The 12,608-nt window shown below is 49.2% G+C and overlaps 1 long non-coding RNA gene across 3 annotated transcripts; it reads right to left on the reverse strand.

The window, feature by feature from the left end:
• Positions 1–6,833: 6,833 nt before the first annotated feature.
• LOC116546067 lies at positions 6,834–12,403 on the reverse strand. Of its 3 annotated transcripts, XR_004266578.1 has the most exons (5): positions 12,251–12,403; positions 10,454–10,564; positions 7,932–8,202; positions 7,062–7,412; positions 6,834–6,981 (listed from the first exon to the last, which is right to left on the reverse strand). It is a non-coding gene; the product is annotated as an uncharacterized LOC116546067 (long non-coding RNA). The 3 variants fall into 3 exon arrangements; XR_004266577.1 differs by lacking the exon at positions 12,251–12,403 and having other exon boundaries at positions 10,454–10,658; XR_004266579.1 differs by lacking the exon at positions 12,251–12,403 and having other exon boundaries at positions 7,295–7,412; positions 10,454–10,653.
• Between the last annotated feature and the right edge of the window lie 205 nt (positions 12,404–12,608).

Consider the following 12,608-nt stretch of genomic DNA (forward strand, 5'->3'; position numbering starts at 1 on the left):
AAAAAAATATCATACCCTGCGTAGCTTATGAACAAATAAATTGGTTTTTCACAGTTGTGGAAGTTATAAAGTTCAATATCAAGGTGTTGTTAGGTTTGATGTGTGTTGAGGGACCACTCCATGATTCATAGATAAATTATATTTCCTTGTGTGCTAACATGGCAGAAGGGTTGAACAGGCTTTTTGGGGTCTCATATATAAAGATATTAATCAATTCATATGGACTTAGTCCCCATGACCTAATTACTTTCAAAAACCTTTACCTCCTAATTACATCGCCTCTGTGATTTGGCTTCAGCATACAAATTTTGGAGTGACCCAAACAATCAGACCACAGGGGATATTTATTATTTTCTTTCATCTGCATCCTTTGGGTTTAATGTTCTCTTCTTTTTTCTAATTTCTTAAAATAGAAGTCAAAGTAATTGATTTGAGACTCATCTAATATAAACACTAAGTGCTAAAAATGTGTGTTTAAGCATAGCTGTAGGGACATTCAGCAATTTCAGATATGTTGTACTTTTTATTCAGTTCAAAGTATTTTCTATTTTTTTATTGCTTATTTCATTCGGGGTTATTTAGATTTGTGTTACTTAGTTTCCAAATGTTTGAGTACTTCCTAGAGCTGTTTTTGCTATTAATTTCTAATTTGATGGTTTTGTGGTCACGGCACATACCTAAGCCCTTTTCACTTAATTTTTCCATTGAGAGATATTGTGTGGCCTAGAATGTGGCCTGTTTTGCTAAGTGCTCCATGGGTACTTGCAACACATGTTGTTGTTCAATTCTACTCTATTCTCATTGATTTCTGCCTCCTTGTTCTATCACTTATTGAGTAAAGGTTATTGAAACTTCAGGTTACTTTGACATTTTCTGTTTCTTCCTGAAGCTCTATCCATTTTGCCTCATATATTTTGAAGCTGTTATGTTATTCAGGACATAAACATTTAGCATATTTGTGTCTTCTTGACTAATTGAACATTTTATCATGGAGATATGACCTTGTTTATAAGTGGGGACTATTTCTTGTTGTAAAGTCTACTTTGGTATTATACAGCCACTCCTGCTCAGCTTTATTCTGTCAAGTGTTGGCATTAGTCCTATTCAACTTTTTAATCAATTAGTATCTTTACATGTAAAGTGCATTTCTTATAGGCAGCATGTAATTGAGTCTTGCTTTTTAGTTGAGCCCTAGAGTTTACATTTAATTGAGGTTTTTAGACTAGTGAAAACCCAAATATCCCACAATTAAAAGCAGAAACACATTAGCTATAGAAATAAAAATATTTCTTTGCTATTGAGAAATAGCTACTTTGCTTTGTTCCTGTGTCTTAAATTAGAGCTCTTAAAATATTCAAAATCTACAAAGTGATTTTTTTTTGTATACGAATGATATGACCATTAGTTTGGGGTTGCCACCAACCATTGATTGGCATGGTTGCCAGATGAACCTACCCTGTGATTAGAGGGTTGGAATGTTCATCCCTACCCCAAACCTCCTTGTGAGGATAGGGACTGAATCTCTCACCAATGGCTAATGATAGGATCACTTGGAGGTTTCCAGAGGGTGGTGCATCCAGAGAGACCACAGAAGCTCCATGCTCTTTCCCACATATTTTCCCTGTATAGCTCTTCCATCTGACTGTTCATCTGTATTTTTTATAATATCCTTTATAGTTAATGAGTAAACAAGTAAATCAGTATTTACTTGTAATCAGTAATAAGTAATGTGTTTACTTGAGTTCTATGAGCCTTTATAGCAAATTAATTGAACCTGAAGTGGTGGTCATGGTAACTCCAAGGTGGAACTGCTCAGTCAGAATTTGCAGAGGTCCAGATTTGTAACTGGCATCTGAAGTGGGGGTGAGGGGCATCACGTGGGCTGGAGACCTTAACCAGTGGATCTGATTTTATCTCCAGGAAGGTTCTGAATTCAGGTGAATTAGAGGACACCTGCTGCTGTGTGCTGGAGAAGCCCCTGCAGAATCCCTCGCTTCTGATGTGTGGAAAGAACCACACACATCTGTCATAGAAGTAGTCTGTGTTTATTGTTGTGTAGGAATATGAAAATTACTATTATTTTCTATATTCTTAGAGAATCTAATGTTCATAGATCAGATGGCCATATTGTTAATATGTCTAAACTACCAAAATCACCTACATATTTAATGCAATCCTTATTAAAATTTAAATAGCATTTTCTTTCAAAAATAATTTTTAAAATCTCAAATTCTTTCTCTGTGTTTTACTGATATATTCTTTGGAGTTTTCTTAAAACACATGTTTTGAAGTCTTTGACTGTAAGACCACACATCTTCATGACTTTAGTGTCAATCTCTGGTGCTCTGTTTTTCAAGTCATGGTTTTAAGAGTGCGTTTGATGCTTGTGGCCATAAAATAAGCACATTAAATGATTAGGTATTTATTACAGCTTCAGCAGTCTGGCTTTGTGCTTATTCTTTCAGAGATTCTAAGCAGGTTCATTATTGTATTATCCTGTGGTCACCGCTTCTTTTTCAGCATTAGAGAGTGCTCTAAGCCTAGGTTTGCCACGTGTTTAAAGTTGCTGTGTTGTTCTGGCATGAAAGAAGTAGAGGAGGGCTTGAAGTGGCTACTCCAATCCACTGGCTTTGCAGGTTTTCCCATGGGACTGGGACAGGCCCAGAGGTTCTGTTTATGGTCCCCTGGTTGGGATCAGCCACCTCAGTGCTCTGCACAGCGCAGGGCCCAGCCCTGGGCTTCAAGGCAACATATGCCTGCTTCACTCCCATTCTCTTAAGCAGACACTGCCTCTCTCTGTGCTGTGCTTCCTGGAGCAGGGAGAGGATGAGAACAGCAGTCCTGTGGCTACCACAGCTGCTGTAATGCTGGGTCACACCCAAAACCCACAGCCAGAGACCAGTAAACTCAGGGTGATAACTGAGGCCCACATTGCTACAGCCTGCCTGCCACTGAGGTTTATTTGTGTCTCAAGGCTGCTGCAGAGCATCAGTGGTGATGTGGGCTGGGACACCAATGTCTCACCAAGGCTGGGAGTCTCCATCTGGCACAGTGGCAGGTCCAGTAGCTCTGTTCACAGGCACCAGACTGGAGTCAAGGCCACTGGGTTTTGTCTTGTGTTGGGTTTCTCCATGGCCAGCCTGGCACTGGGTTGCCAGGTGAAGCTTTGAGCTCATGTTCCTCTTATTTTCCCCAGTGGATAGAGTCACTTTCTGCACCTTGCTGCTGAGGAATGGTGGGGGCAGTCCCTTGGTCATCAAGGCTTAGCAGGATAATGCCCAAAGCTCATGGAAATTGGGACTAGAAAAAACCTGGAACATGTCCCAGACCCATGCTGATATGTTCTGCCTGCTACTCAAGTTTACTCGTGGCCCAATGCCACTGGAGAAGGCCAGAAGTGACACAAACAAGAACATGAGACTATCCTGTTGGGGCTGCAGTTTTCCACCAGGGGCTGGCACTTTAGTGCTCTGCCAAGAGTGGGGCTCAGTGCTGGGCTTCCAGGTAACATGTGCCTGCTGTGGATTAATGCAGCTCTGCCTGTGGAAACCATCTACCTCTTATCACTTTCTCCGTTAAATCTTCTGCACTCATATTTATTTGTTGTGTGTGCTCCTGGAGTCTCCATATCGACTGAGGTGGTTCCTCTTGTGCCTATTTGGGATACAAACTAACTGGAAGTTTCCAAACAGCCTGTGAGAAGCTGAGTCCATAAGATAGATGTCTTAGTACACCGTGTCTTTCTGTAGCCTCTCTGGGTCTCTGTTTTCTTGGCTGGGTATTTTTTTTATTGTACTTTAGGCTCTGGGGTACACGTGCAGACCATGGCATTTCTCCCCATGTTATCCCTCCCCGACTTTGGCCCCCTTAACAGACCCCAGTGTGTGATGCTCCCCTCCCTGTGTCCATGTGTTGGCTGGGTATTAATTTCAATAACTAGTGATGAGTGAAAAAAGAGTGACAAGGAATTGAAGAATACTTTTTTCACTTTATGTTTTCATGGATCCAAGGCATGACCCTGCCCAGGCAGCAGATAAAGCAGGACATTGAGAATTTTGGTGCTCATGAGTGTTCCAGCAGGAGTCACCCAATAATCTACAGAGTGAGATCTGAGCATTCTCCTCTGTGGCCTGGTGGCTGGCAGGAGACTAGGAACTGCCTTTTCTGCCCTGAATAGCACACATACATCTATGGTGCATTTAGGAGGACAAGAGACAGGAGGAAGCTATAAGAGAGATAATCGTAATGGAAGCTCTGAAGATCCAAAATAAACCGGAGAGAAACGGAGACTTCTGATCCTTCATCCTACAAGAAGGATCAGGCCAGGACCATCCTTCAGCACAGCTGTCCCAGAAACCATGGGCTTGTGAAGCTAAACCCATCTGTCCTCACATTTGGTAATGACACCTGATCTGTGGTCAGAAGATAAGCCAGGTTCTGTACAAAGTCTGATCAGTCATGCAGAATGACGAACATTGCACTAGAGGTCAATAATATTTTAATGAATAATGTACCTGTGGCATTTATTTATTGCATTTTATTATATAAGAAGCACTTTCAGGCCAGGCACAGTGGCTCGTGTTTGTAATCCAAGCACTTTGGGAGGCTGAGGAGGCTGGATCACAAGGTCAGAAGTTCAAGGCAAGTGTGGACAAGATGATGAAACCCCATCTCTACTAAAAATACAAAAAATTAGCTCAGCAATGTAACAGACATGTGTAATCCTAGCTACTTGGGAAGCTGCAGCAGGAGAATTACTTGAGCCCAGGAGGTGGAGGTTGCCCTGAGCCAAGATCATACCACTGCACTTCAGCCTGGGCAACAGAGTGAGGCTCTGTCTCAGAAAAAAAAAAAAAGGCACTTTATTAGTTAACTTAAAATATTTAATCACACTAAAAGTATTCTTAAATAATCTCACAGATGAGACTTGTGAGTTTCAGATTGGGGAACCATTTGTCCATAGTCACAGTTAATAAGATGCATGACATGATTGCTTGCATGTGGTTAGTTCACAGATTTAATTAAAATACCTTGGATTAGAGATTATTAATAAATTTTCAAGTATTTTAGAATCATCAGTGAGCAGTCACATTTAGCATCTGATGGTAGAATGGTCAGGATACTTACACCACACCTGTGTCATGTCCTCATAGTAAGGTTTATCATGTATTTAGAGTGTATGCATCTGTGTGAATAAGTCATATGTCAAGTCAGCCTGGAGAATATTTGACAGGGTCCCAAGCAGATCTTGAACATTTAATATACAGAGCTACCTTTTCCCAGTGGAAAGAAAGATAGTCCTTGACCATTGCCTGTGGGCATTGCCAGAGATGGTGCAGGCTGGACAAGAATGTCCACCATATGTCCAAGAACCAGTGTCCTTCAAGGGTGTTGCTGTGGATTTCAGGGAGAGTGTGTCCTGCAGAGGAAGTGGCACAGAGGTATGATGCCAGAGAACTTCAGTTATCTCTGTGTGGGGTGTGTGTGGGTGACACTTTCCACACTCATGTATCTAGAACACTTTCTCCATATTCCACCCTGCCTGTACCCTGATTCCTAGACTTCCATGGCACTACTTAAATGTGAATGAGGAAATTTGTTTATTCATGTATTTACTTACTCATTCACTGACTGTGCAATGATGAGGGGGCACTGGCTCTGGGAAAAAAGCTTGGAGAAGGAGGGAGAATGTAGTTTGGGGTTAAGGCTCAGGAATGGAAGAGAGACTGGGAAGCTGAGGACAAGGAGAAAGGAAAAGCTCTGCTCAGCCCTCCCTGGTGATGCTATACTCAGCAGGGGCTGGCAGGACCTGTAGGTTTGTGACTCAAGGGGAGGGTTACTCCAGCCACATATGGAAACCTGGCACCTAATGTGTGGGCTTCACCAGGATGGAGGGTGTCTGAGGGCAGCAATAGAAGCAGCACATCTGTTGTCTCACATTGGAGTTTCTTGTTCCCAAATTCTTCTGTCCCAGTGAACAGAATAGGACCACCCTTCTCACATGCTGAATTCCTCCCTCTTTGCAGGGAGCGCTCTTCTTGCAAATTGGTTCTTCTCCAATTAGCCACACAAGCCCCACTCTGGGCATAGAGTGTGTGATACCTGCCCCTGGATCTGGTGCTAGGAAGGAGACCCCAGGAAAGAGTGTGACATGGAGACTCTGGGACTCAGAGACTCTGGGAGGGACAATAGCTGAGAGGGTGAGCGCCAGAAGATAGAGGACAGTGACCATGGTTGTCATGTGACCATCAGGGACAGGAAGAGGCCCTCTGTGACTCCAGGTCCCAGATCTTCCCAGGTCATCTTCTTGCCACTGATCTATGCCCTTGCCACTGATCTATGCCCTCATATGTCCTATGAGCCACAAAGGACAATCTCCTCTTACAGCTGTGCTGTCATTATCACACCTGGCCCCACGCATCTTCTTCAGACCAGAAGTGCCAGGGCTGATTCTTGTGGACCCAGCCACTTACTGCCCAGGTATAGGGCCAGCTTCTCAATGTTGCTGCTGCCTTGACTTGCTCCCATGAGACCTGCATATCCTCATCAACACAAGACCCTTCTCTGCCTGCTCTGGGGTCCCCAAACCAACACCAGCAGAACCAGGCAATGGCTCACATGATCACCCCCTTTGTAAGAGCATTCCACTGGACCCTAATGCAGGTGTTTAAAATGACACATCTGTGAACTGGGATCCCCATTACAGAAATCTAGTTTATGAACAACTTTTTGGGGATAAAACATGTTACACGATAAGCTGCTTCCAATGTGTGTGGCAGAGACGAGGTTCCCTGGACCCACATGCCCCAGAGAAAGGCCCAGGCACTCCCCAACAGGTCTAACTCAGCAGCTGCCTGGTAGCTGGCCTGGGTCTCTGAGGAGGGGCCCCAAGGCTCAGTCCAGGGCCTTCTGTATCACTTTGGGGTTTCTCCTGGGGGACTCACGCACATCTGAGACCTTCTGGACAAGGAAGGTTGAGCCCTGCAAGGGGAGACAGAGTCATTCTTTAAGGGAGGGGCACAAAATGAAGCTTATTTGCTTGATACTCCTCTCCTACTCACTGTGAAGGCTTTTTCTCTTCAGGGGTCCTAAGGCACCCACTGAAGGCTTCCCAAAGGACCAGAGGTGCCTGTGCTTCTTGCTCATCTGGAAGACCCCGAAAAGGGTCCCGCTTCTGCCCTTCCTGTGGTAGGCATGTTCTGAAGAGTGGATGAGCAGCTGCAGCCAGGTGAGGAACCAGCAGGCACCCCCACCAGTGGCCTGAAGTGGCTGCCACAAGCACACAGCTGAGCACCTTAGAGTATAGGCAAGGCTGGGCACAGGGGTCCTTCAAGATGTCTTCAACAGGTGCCAAGGTCTCTGAGTTCCTCAGAGCTCATCATGTCTGCATGTAGCCATGGGCCTTGGAGCTGCTGGAAAGCAGAAAAGAGGCTTTCTAGTTTCAAAGGGGAAACTCAGGCAGGACCCCAGACAACCCCTACATTGTCAAGATGAGAATTATGCTAGTCCAAGGCTGGAAGGCATGTGTGACTCAGAGTCCAGCCTCTGAAGCACCTGGAGGGAGGGACGGCCACCAAGACCTGCCTATACTCCTCCCAGGATGGAGCACTGCCCACTTTGTCCACCCCATGGGCTGTTGGCTCTAAGGTTTCTACAGACCCTGTTCTTCCCACTTACTGTCGATCACCCCAAGTGGTTTCTGTGTTTGCATGAGCCTGTATTTCGTGCCCTCATTTCACTGTAGATGCGGAGTGTAAGGTTAAATCACCAATGTACCTGTTTATTTCTGATGGTCAAAGCTGCAGCCCATGGATGCCAAGCCAAACCACAGACATGCCATGAGGGGGGAGCCACATGCCAGGGAGGAAGCCCAGCCCTCAACACCTCAGAGTGCAGGGAGAGGTGTGACAGGGCAGAGTTTGAGGACACACCTGGGGCATGCTGTGTGCAGGTCCCAGGGAGAGGCAGCAACTGGCTCCTGTGGCAGAGTATGGCACAGCCTCATGTTCCCAGCTTGTGTGGCCCCTGGTCTATTGCTGATGTGAGATCAGAGTGTGTAAGTGCCACTGCAGGGGACCTTGAGGGGCCTCAGGGGTTGTCTATGGTCAGAACCAAAATTTGTCTCTGCTTCACCATCTCGACCACAGTTTTCTACAATGTTCATAGATGCTGCTCAGAGGGTCACTCCTGGCCCATGTTGAGCTGCAGCCCAAAGAAGAAAGAAAATAAGAATAGTTAGGAAGGAGAGGAGGGAATGAAAGGGAGAGAGAGAGCTGAGAGCAAATCCAACAGCAGAGAGGGCAGTGTTCTGTAATCTAGGCTCTGCTCTCAGTGCTAAGGGCCATGCACTCCCTTGGAGCTCCACAGCATCTGGGGTCAGACAGTTTTGGGAGGGACGGTCTGTGCACTCTGTTAGCACTATGACATTTGGGTGTCTGAGTATTTGAGGGGAATACTTAGAACACCCCCCTTCAGCTTCTTTCAGGGACAAGCCCCATATAATCTGTGAGCCTTGAGATGTTTGTACAGCATCTGGATGTCTGAGTCTTTTGGAGGTAGAGGGTCCCCAGGCATAAACTTCAGGTGTCCCAGTCTTTCCTCTGCCATCAGAGTTCTATCAGGCTGCAGCTTTCTCTTGTAGCACCCAGATCCTGGGCCATGTTTTGGGGCTTGTGAGACCCTGGGACTCTGGCCCTCAACTCTCCCTCAGCACACACACCACTGCCTGAGGAATGTCTAATATAACCACGGCCAGCCAGGTGCTAAGAGCACCCCCTTCATCTTCTTGCAGGGACGAGCCCCAGAAAACCCACCCTTGGTCTCTCTCTCTCTCTCCATGAGCTTAGGAGAGAAGCTGGAGAAATGACTTCCAAGAATTGCCTGTTTTTCCTATCAGCAGCCTACCTCTCTTCTCCCTCCCTTCTCTCTCTCTTTCCCTGTCCCTCCCTCTTTACCCCAACCCTCTCATCCTTTTTCCTTTCCTCTCCTTTTCCCACCTCCCTCTCAGCCTATGCAGGTGGGCACCATGCCTGCTGTGTGCCTGGCAGTGGTCCCATACCATCAGGCACATTTCTAGTTAGCACTGGGTCACAGCACCACCAGTCACATCATGACCATCAGGATGGGGGATTTATGAGCTCATCCAGGCTTCGTGTCTGCACCAGGCCAAGGTGTTTCCAGAATGCCTCTCCCTTACCTCCTTCCATCACAAGAATGGAGTTTCTGTTTTGGCTTTTCATAGATGCTATAAATTATAACCAATGTGTGTGCATGTGTGTGTTTGTGTGTGTGTGTGCATGGGCCCATGGACATGGCTTCACAGCTGGGCCTTCTTGCTCTGAATCACCTGATGGATCCTTAAAGAAAGGGGTTAGGGTGGCTCTTAGCATGGCTCACCCTAGATCCTGGCTATAAGAGGTGGACACCACACGATGAGCTTCTTGGGTGCCACGTGGCAGCAGCAGGACACAGAACCGAGGGGGAAGTCTCCCAAGGCTCTGTTCCTTCCTGCATGCTCAGAATCCATTAGGTGAACTGAAACAGATGGCTCAGTGTTCCTGTCTGCAAACACACCCTGCATGGGGCTGGTGGCCGCCATGCCCACTAAAGGGAGAGGACAAGGCCAGCAGAGAGCCCACAAATTACAAGTTCAGAAAACCTCAAATGATGTGCAAAAAAAATTTGTCAAGGTTAAGAGAATTTTTCTATCACTCTGCTTCACAGCTCAGCATTTCTGATGGGGTTGACTTATGAGCTGAGGGAGCTGGCAGGGGGGCTTAGGGGAGAGTGGGCAGGAGGGCAGTATGCTTTGGAGGTTCTAGAATTCCCGAGGCTCAGCACCAAACAGCCTCAGAACCAGGCTTTCAAGCGGCAATCAGGCAGGGAGCCAAAGTTTAAATTTGGAGAGCGATGCATCCCTGAGGACACAGTGGCCTCCATGCAGAGACACCATGGCTGGACCATCTCCTCTCTCTGGCTCTCTCCTGCATTCACTAATTGTGAGTGAATAGAAGTCAGCAATGTAGCCTGGGTCAGGCACTCTGCATTCATCCATGCATCTGTCTACCCACTTCTCATCTGTATTGGCCTCCTGTGCCACAGAGACCACACCAGGCCTCAGGCCCTGCCTCAAGAGGCTCAGATGGCCCCGATGGTGTCAGGGCTAAAAGGTTTTACACCAGAGCAGGCCCAACTCCCAGATGTGGCTGGATGTAGCATGTACCTATGTTGGAAAGGCCAAGTTTGCACCCTAGGAAAGGCAGAGACATTGCCTTTGGCATCAGATCCTTGGTGCTGACCCCACCTGGCACAGCAAGAAACACATGTTGCTGTGACCTTTGACACCTCCCTCCCTCTGAGGATTATTCTTCTATCATTTCCTGATCTCCAGGAGCACCCAGAACCCAAAAGGGCCCCAGTCAGATGCAACTTGGGCAGCCTGAGGTCTACCAACCTGGGGAGAGGTGGCCTCTCTCTGTCTTTGTGGGTGTTACAGCATCTTTAGGGTACCATTTTTTGGCCAGAAACCTCTGCGGCTGGTGGTACCTTTGCCCAAGTTCTTGTCCTGTGTCCATGAAGAATGAGATACTCGGAGAAGTGGAGGGTGAGCAAAATGAAGATAAACTTTACTGAGTGTTAGCACAGCTCAGAGGAGGCCCCTGGGGGGCAGCTTCTCTCTGTAGGCAGGTCCTCCCCTCCAGTGATCAGCTCTCAGCAGAGAGGTGGCCCTGGAGTGGGTGGCTCCTCTCTGCAAGCAGGTAGTTCCTCTCTGCAGCCAGTCATCCAGTCATCACAGTCCTCTGCCCTGCTCTGGCTAAGCTTTGAGCTTTTATGGACCCTAGAGGCGAGGAAGTGCTTGCTGATTGGTCCATAGGGTATGGGCCTGCAGGAAGAGGCACCACAAGTCCTCACTCCAGTCACCACCTGGCCCCCAGCCTTCAGGGCCTCCCTGTTTGGCAGGTGGGGACTTATCGGGGACTCCCACACTTCCTGTTCATATCTGCCTCCCCACTGCTGCCCACGGCACCCAGGCCACTGGCACCAAGGGGCACCCTCAGGCCAGTGATGAGGTCCCCCAACCCCCATCTCAGCCTCCCTCCCACATTCATTGTCACCCAAAGTCTGGAGGGGCCAAGATGGCAGGGGCCAGCGTGTCAACGTTGCCCCTAGCCTGGGGCTCCAGCAGCGCCTGGACTCGACCCCAGCCCCTCCCAAGATCTGAGTCAGTGCCAACCGGGAGGTCTGGGAAGCAGCTCAGACATGGGTGGTTCCAGCTGTGCCTGGGGAACTCCAGCCCTGCCAACTGGGAGGGGGGGAGTTCCCACCTGTCTCTGGCACCGCAGAGTGCACAGTCCCAGCCCGTGCACCTTCTCTATGTCTTCCCGCAGTGGCAGCCAGCGAGGTGCAGGTGGCATGGTGGACCTGGCCAATCCCGCACAAACCCGCCACTCCCAGGGCCGGCCCTCAGAGTGCAGACTGCTCCTTGGCTGGTGCTTAGGAGCCGCTGGGGCAAGGCAGGGAGTGAGGTTGAGGCTGCAGCAGAAGCTCAGGGCCTGGAAGCGGATCCTGCCAGGCACTGCCAGGGCAGAAATGGTATAGTCAGCTGCCTTGGGAACATGGGGCCCACTGCTGCCATCATTGCTCCCACAGCCGCCCCCGCTGCCCTCTCTGCCTCCTTGCAGCCTGGGCAGGGCTCCAATGCCTTGCTGGGCTGGGGCGGTGTCCGGGAAGGGGGCGACATCGCCGCAAGTTCCCCGCTGTGGCCGGGGCTTTCCCAAGCCTGGCTGGCGACCCTGCCAGGTAGCGCCTCTGGGAACCAATTGTGGACGGGACCCGGCCAGCCGCCACACTCCGACGCGGAGTGGATCCTGGGGATGCAGCCTCGGGTGGCCCCTCGCTGAGCCTCCATCATGGGCGCAGAAAACTGGCGCCCGGCAGGGAGCCAGCAGCTGCCACATTGCTGGCCGGTCCAGTAAGCGGGCGCCACTCCCACTTCCCACCCCAGGCCGCTGAAGCTCGGTCACCGCTCCGCCTTTGCATTTGGGGCACGGACCCCACGCTCCTAGCACAATCGAGGCACTGTCCTGGGCCCAGCTCCTCACTGGGGCCCCTCCGTGGAGGACCTTGCAGTTCCCCTTCCAGCGGTTGTATGAGCCCGGCGAGGCCACACAGTAATGGCTCCCAGGGCGGCAGGCCCTGGGACTGTTTGCCTCAGCGTCTGCACCAGAGGACCCACAGCCTTCACCCTCACCTTGCTGCAGCCGGTGCCATGGCAGCTGCCGCTTTGGACAAGCCGCCACTGCCATTATGGGTGTGGCAAGTCTCATTCCAAAGGAAGCAGGGACCAGTACCTGTGACTGCCCAGGCCTGCTTTGTGGAGTCCATGGGAAATCCTGTGCCTCCCAGAAAAGGGCATGGGCCCCCTTCCTCCAATCCTTGAGTCAGCTCTGGAATGTAGTCATGGCAGCAGCTGGTGGCACAGTTCTGGAGTCTGGTGCCTGGGCTGGTAGCTGGCCCTTCTCTTGGGACAGCTGTGTATCCAGAGGCTTCCATCTGCTCTTCTGCAAAATGAGGCAACACAGCACCCAGCTTTTAGATCCCTGGCAATG

Source organism: Sapajus apella, unplaced genomic scaffold, assembly GCF_009761245.1.
Source record: "Sapajus apella isolate SASKATOON/1434 unplaced genomic scaffold, GSC_monkey_1.0 scaffold560, whole genome shotgun sequence".
NCBI classification, from domain to species: Eukaryota; Metazoa; Chordata; class Mammalia; order Primates; family Cebidae; genus Sapajus; species Sapajus apella.